The sequence below is a fragment of the Coregonus clupeaformis genome, chromosome 9, assembly GCF_020615455.1.
Source record: "Coregonus clupeaformis isolate EN_2021a chromosome 9, ASM2061545v1, whole genome shotgun sequence".
Lineage (NCBI taxonomy): Eukaryota > Metazoa > Chordata > Actinopteri > Salmoniformes > Salmonidae > Coregonus > Coregonus clupeaformis.
The window spans coordinates 911,935-919,434 of NC_059200.1; positions in this window are offsets into that span (position 1 = coordinate 911,935).

Sequence of the window (7,500 nt, forward strand, 5' to 3'; positions counted from 1 at the left end):
GAGACAGAGAGACAGAAAGAGACAAAAACATGATTTTCAAAATCAACATCCCAATTAGAATTTGGACCAAAATATTTGACAGCGTAATCCTACCAATATCTCTTTACGGAAGGGAGCCACTCAATAAACTGGACTTTAAAATATGGGACAAAAATCTAATTGAAGCCCTACAGTGCCTTGCAAAAGTATTCATCCCCCTTGGCGTTTTTCCTATTTTGTTGCGTTACAACCTGTCATTTAAATTGATTTTTATTTGGATTTCATGTAATGGACATACACAAAATAGTCCAAATTGGTGAAGTGAAATGAAAAAAATTACTTGTTTCAAAAAATTCAAAAAAAGAAATAACTGAAAAGTGGTGCGTGCATATGTATTCACCCTGTTTGCTATGAAGCGCCTAAATAAGATCTGGTGCAACCAATTACCTTCAGAAGTCACATAATTAGTTAAATAAAGTCAATCTGTGTGCAATCTAAGTGTCACATGATCTGTCACATGATCTCAGTATATATACACACCTGTTCTGAAAGGCCCCAGAGCCTGCAATACCACTAAGCAAGGGGCACCACCAAGCAAGCGGCACCATGAAGACCAAGGAGCTCTCCAAACAGGTCAGGGACAAAGTTGTGGAGAAGTACAGATCAGAGTTGGGTTATAAAAACATATCAGAAACTTTGAACATCCCACGGAGCACCATTAAATCCATTATAAAAAAATTGAAAGAATATGGCACCACAACAAACCTGCAAAGAGAGGGCCGCACACCAAAACTCACGGACCAGGCAAGGAGGGCATTAATCAGAGAGGCAACAAAGAGACCAAATATAACCCTGAAGGAGCTGCAAAGCTCCACAGCGGAGATTGGAGTATCTGTCCATAGGACCACTTTAAGCCGCACACTCCACAGAGCTGTGCTTTACGGAAGAGTGGCCAGAAAAAACCATTGCTTGTAGGAAAAAATAAGCAAACATGTTTGGTGTTTGCCAAAAGCCATGTGGGAGACTCCCCAAACATATGGAAGAAGGTACTCTGGTCAGATTAGACTAAAATTGAGCTTTCTGGCCATCAAGGAAAACTATTTTAATTCCAGGTTGTAAGGCAACAAAATAGGAAAAATGCCAAGGGGGGTGAATACTTTTGCAAGCCATGCAGAATTCTGTCTGAAAATTCTACAAGTCCAAATAAATACACCAACTAATGCATGTAGGGCAGAATTAGGCTGCTTTCCATTGGTAATGAAAATACAAAAAGATTATTAGAATTTTGACCTACATTCAAGTCCAAATTCAAGTCTCCAATTTCAAACCCAAGAGCTGAGCCCAGAAACGAGCCCACTCAGTCAGCAGGTGTTAGACCTAACCAACCAAGCTGACACCAGCACTGCTTCAAAACAAGGAATCAAAATTAACAGGATCCTGAACCAATCACAGGACTCATATTTACAACATTGAAAAAATAATAATAATCTCATAGCCAACTAAATTACTATCTGAGAATATAAATTGGCTGATTATCTCTACTCTGCCAGAGATATGAAGCAGAGACAGATCCCTACCAAGTACAGGCTGAGTGGCCACCAATTGGCTATAGAAACCGGCAGACATAAAAAGACATGAGGAGCATCTTTGCGGAGACGTAGAGACAGAGATGCACTTTCTCTTGTACTGTGAGAAATATTCCTCACCAAGAGATTCCTTATTCGCAGAAATTACTACATTTATTCCAATTTGTATCTTATTAAACCCTGAGGAAAAACACTAAATACTCATGGGCGACGGAGCAACAGCTCCTCATGCAGCCAAATATGTATTTGCCTGCCATAGCCTGAGGGACACTGAATAATAACATCTGCATAGTAAACTTACTTATTATTATTATTATTAGTATTATTATTTTTGTCGTGATTATTATTCCAAAGTAGTGTTACTCTGGACCCTGATCTCTCTTTCCGTAACATTGCAATAATCAGAAACGTTTTGTCCAAAAATGATGCAGAAAAGCTAATCCATGCTTTTGTCACTTCTAGATCAGACTACTGCAATGCTCCACTCTCCGGCGACCCGGATAAAGCACTAAATAAACTTCAGTTAGTGCTAAACACAGCTGCTAGAATCTTGACTAGAACCAAAACATTTGATCATATTACTCCAGTACTAGCCTCTCTACACTAGCTTCCTGTTAAGGCTAGGGCTGGCCTCTACACTGGCTTCCTGTTAAGGCTAGGGCTGGCCTCTACACTGGCTTCCTGTTAAGGCTAGGGCTGGCCTCTACACTGGCTTCCTGTTAAGGCTAGGGCTGATTTCAAGGTTTTACTGCTAACCTACAAAGCATTACATGGGCTTGCTCCTACCTATCTCTCCGATTTGGTCCTGCCGTACATACCTACACGTACGCTACGGTCACAAGACGCAGGTCTCCTTGTTGTCCCTAGAATTTCTAAGCAAACAGCTGGAGGCAGGGCTTTTCTCCTATAGAGCTAAATTTTTTATGGAATGGTCTGCCTATCCATGTGAGAGACGCACACTCGGTCTCGACCTTTAAGTCTTTACAGAAGACTCATCTCTTCAGAAGGTCCTATGATTGAGTGTAGTCTGGCCCAACGGAAAGGCACTGGAGCGACAAACCGCCCTTGCTGTCTCTGCCTGGCCAGTTCCTGTCTCTCAATTGGGTTTCTCTGCATCTGACCCTATTACGGGGGCTGAGTCACTGGCTTACTGGTGCTTTCCATGCCGTCCCTAGGAGGGATGCGTCACTTGAGTGGGTTGAGTCACAGACGTGATCTTCCTGTCAGGTTTGTCGCCCCCTCGGGCTCGTGCAGTGGAGGAGATCTTTGTGGGCTACACTCAGCCTTGTCTCAGGGTAGTAAGTTGGTGGTCTGTTGATATCCCTCTAGTGGCGTGGGGGCTGTGCTTTGGCAAAGTGGGTGGGGTTATATCCTGCCTGGTTGGCCCTGTCCGGGGGTATCGTCGAATGGGGCCACAGTGTCTCCCGACCCCCCCTGTCTCAGCCTCCAGTATCTATGCTGCAATAGTCTATGTGCCAGGGGGCTAGGGTCAGACTGTTATACCTGGTGTTATTCTCCTGTCTTATCCGGTGTCCTGTGTGAATTTAAGTATGCTCCCTCTAATTCTCTCTCTCTCTCCCTCCCCTCCCGGAGGACCTGAGCCCTAGGACCATCCCTCCCCTCCCGGAGGACCATGCGTCAGGACTACCTGGCCTGATGACTCCTTGCTGTCCCCAGTCCACCTGGTCGTGCTGCTGCTCCAGTGTCAACTCTTCTGCCTGTGGCTATGGAACCCTGACCTGTTCACCAGATGTGCTACATTGTCCCAGACCTGCTGTTTTCAGCTCTCTCTCTTTCCCGCACCTGCTATTTCAACCTCTAAATGCCTGGCTATGAAAAGCCAAGTGACGTTTACTCCTGATGTACTGACCTGTTGCAACCTCTACAACTACTGTGATTATTATTTGACCCTGCTGGTCTTCTATGAACGTTTGAATATCTTGGAGAAAAATCTGGCCTTAATGGCCATGTACTGTTATAATCTCCACCCGGCACAGCCAGAAGGGGATGGCCACCCCTCAGAACCTGGTTCCTCTCTAGGTTTCTTCCTAGGTTCCTGCCTTTCTAGGAAGTTTTTCCTAGCCACCGTGCTTCTATATCTGCATTGCTTGCTGTTTGGGTTTTTAGGCTGGGTTTCTGTGTAGCACTTTGTGACATCTGCTGATGTAAAAATGGCTTTATAAATAAATGTGATTGATTGACTGATTGATGATGGTAGTGGTAGTACTTATGTAATGATGATGATGATGACAGATAGTTATAAGTTAGTTATAGTTTCAGTAGGTAGTAGGTTGAAATACTACTAGTGGTAATGGTTGTAATAGTAATTGTGAGGATGACCACAATGTATTTTCATCATGAGCAAAAGCCATCAGTTTTCTACCCAAAGTTGCAAAGAACATGTTGTGATACCTTTGATTAACACAAGAGACGGATTAAAACCAAAATGGATTAAAGGGCAGTAGCAGTAACATCGGCATCTAGTTGGCAAAACCTGGTACTTTCACTTAATTAATGGGGAAAACGCTTCAATGGCTAATTTCTCTGAACAGGGAAAAAGAAACCATAACCAAATTCACTGAGAATTCATTACATAGTATGAATAAACAATACTCCAAGTCGCAGCTTCATACAACTTGTCAGACATAGAGAAGTGATACTGTTTACTGGTTGTTGGGGTGGGATTGACATAGGGTGTGGGGGGTCCGCGGGTTGGCGTTTGGCCATTTATTTGGATTTCTGACATCCTAATCGGTGTTAAGAAGAGGTGTTTGTGCAAATCGGATGTTGGGTTGTATATTTATTGAATATTACATTCATCTTATAAATTGAAATGGCCAATTTTGGTGCAATCAATTAGCTTAATTTCTCAGACTTAAAATGGTCTTTCAACAAAATAGTTGCAGGAATGCTTACCTTATCTGTTTCTAACTACAGAAATTATTTCAGAACAATCTGAGATTGTGGGTGTCATGGCTTGCTGAAATCACATAGAACTATGCAGATGTAATCTTAAATCCAGTGAATACAACACCAGCTCATTATAATCCAGAGAGCAGGCTACAGTAGCTAGCTAGCTGAAGTGGAAGTATTAACTATACTGAGTCAATCCCAGGGGATCTTGTTTAACACCATGCCCAGGTTGGGGTGCATCTAATCTCTGGAAACCAGAACTAAAGTGTCACGCAATTGGTCAGCTGCTCAATTTAAGTTCTGGGTCCATACGTGCTAAGAGAAGAGCTGAAATGAGGCTCAGAACCGTAACGAGGACCTCCACCCTCTCTCTTAGCAAGGTACGAGCAAGACTGTGGGCCTCCCCTTACGAAATTCGAAAGATGCTAAGCACCAAAGCACCGTAACTAATGCTGCTTGCTATGTCACACATCCCCATTGTATCATGACAGATCGACGGTATCATCTATGAGCCCTGGTCTAAAGTAGTGCACTACAACACATAGGGTGCCATTTGGGACCGTTCACACAACTGAGACATAGCCAGGCAGTAAATGCTAATCCAATACACACTCATTCACACACACAAACAAACACACACTGAAAAGCTCAATACACAAACAGTCTCTTGGCAGTGATGAGTCTCTTAACCCCAGTCTCAGTGATGTGATAATCAGTTTGAAGTCGCATGTGTGCTCAGCATGGATATTCATCCAGGATATTTTATCTTTCAGTGTAGAATGATTCACGGGAGTAAATGAAATCCTAATCTTGTCTTCTCTGTTTTAAACAGTCTCCTGGGGAAATCTGAGAGAGGAGGACCCATGTTAGAAGAACTAACAAACAACACCATCACAACTGAATCCTTTCAAACCTATCAAAATACCTCTTTATTTACAAGCTGAGCTATAGCCTCCATGTCTGTGTTCTGCAAAACCCCAAACAAGACAAGGTCATCTTTGAATAACGCCCCTTATCCTCCTGTACGAGAGACAGAGAGAGAGAGAGAGAGAGGGAGAGAGAGAGAGAGAGAGAGAGAGAGAGAGAGAGAGAGAGAGAGAGAGAGAGAGAGAGAGAGAGAGAGAGACAGAGAGAGAGAGAGAGAGAGAGAGAGAGAGAGAGAGAGAGAGAGAGAGAGAGAGAGAGAGAGAGAGAGAGAGAGAGAGAGAGAGAGAGAGAGAGAGAGACTTAGAAAACCACTACCATCACAGCCCTCCACTCCAGATCCCCCCACTAATATGTCTATGTCGACAACTAGTCTCTCTTATTAATGGCTGGGTCTCATCTCTCTCTCTCACACGCACACACACACAAACAGAAACACACATTAATGTCTGGGTCTCATCTCAGTAACTACCCACAACCTGACCCTCACTCAAACACGCCACGCACGCAGACACTCAGGCAATAAATCAAATGATTGGAGGATATGGAGAAGCTCTTCATGACCAGGAGGATGATGAATGACAACAAAGGACCTTCCATCAGTACGTCGTCAACATGCTACTCTGGTGGGACTGAACCACTGTGAAGAGGAGGAGGATATGGGGATGGGGAGAGGAAGTGGTGTAGGAGAGGGGAGAGGAAGAGGGGAGGGGAGGAGAGGAGAGGGGGAGGGGAGAAGGAGAGGAAGAGGTAAAGGAGAGTAAAAGGGGAGGAGAGAAGGAGAAGGAGAGGGGAAAGAGGAGAGGAGAGGAGAGGAGAGGAGAGGAGAGGAGAGGAGAGGAGAGGAGAGGAGAGGAGAGGAGAGGAGAGAGGAGGGAGAGGAAGAGAAGGAGAGGAAGGGGAGAGGGGGAGAAGGAGAGGAAGAGGAAGAGGAGAGGAGAGGGGGAGAAGGAGAGGAAGAGAAGGAGAGGAGAGGGGGAGAAGGAGAGGAGAGGGGGAGAAGGAAAGGAGAGGAAGAGAAGGAGAGGAAGAGGAGAGGGGGAGAAGGAGAGGAGAGGGGGAGAAGGAGAGGAGAGGGGAGAAGGAGAGGAAGAGGAGAGGAGAGGGGGAGAATGAGAGGAGAGGAGGTAAGGAGAGGAGAGGAGAGGAGAAGGAAGATGCGTTGACAGGGCAGGTTTGAGGAGGAATTCATTGTCTTTCACATTACAGAAGGACAACCCCTCCATCTAACTCTCCTCCACATTACAGGAGGACAACCCCTCCATCTAACTCTCCTCCACATTACAGGAGGACAACCCCTCCATCTAACTCTCCTCCTCTCACCTTCTTCCTCGTTCGATGATATGAGGTGATCGTAAGAGTAGAAGCTTTTAACAACCTTTCAACAACTTCTTAAAGTGGTACGATTTCTTTCCTTTTTATACTGAACAAAAATATAAACACAACGTGCAAAGTGTTGATCCCATGTTTCATGAGCTGAAATAAAACAGCACAAAAATCTTTTTTCTCTCAAATTTTGTGCAAAAATGTGTTTACATCCCTGTTAGTGAGCATTTCTCATTTTTCCAAGATAATCCACCTGACAGGTGTAGCATATCAAGAAGCTGATTAAACAGCATGATCATTACACAGGTGCAGAATTATTGTGCTGGGGACAATAAAAGGCCACTCTAAAATGTGCAGCAGAGCTGTTGCCAGAGAATTTAATGTTAATTTCACTACCATAAGCCGCCTCTGACGTCGTTTTAGAGAATTTGGCAGTATGTCCAACCGGCCTCACAACCGCAGACCACGTGTAACCACGGCAGCCCAGGATCTCCACATCCGGCATCTTCTTCACCAGTGAGATTGTCTGAGACCAGCAACCCGGACAGCTGATGAAACTGCACAACCGAATAATTTCTGCACAAACTGTCAGAAACCGTCTCAGGGAAGCTCATCTGCGTGCTCGTCGTCCTCACCAGGGGTCTTGACATGACTGCAGTTCGGCGTCGTAACCGACTTCAGTGGGCACATGCTCACCTCACTGTCGCAAGGATATGTACACTGAAAATGTCCCAGTTCTGTCATGGCCTGCATACTCACCATTGAGCATGTT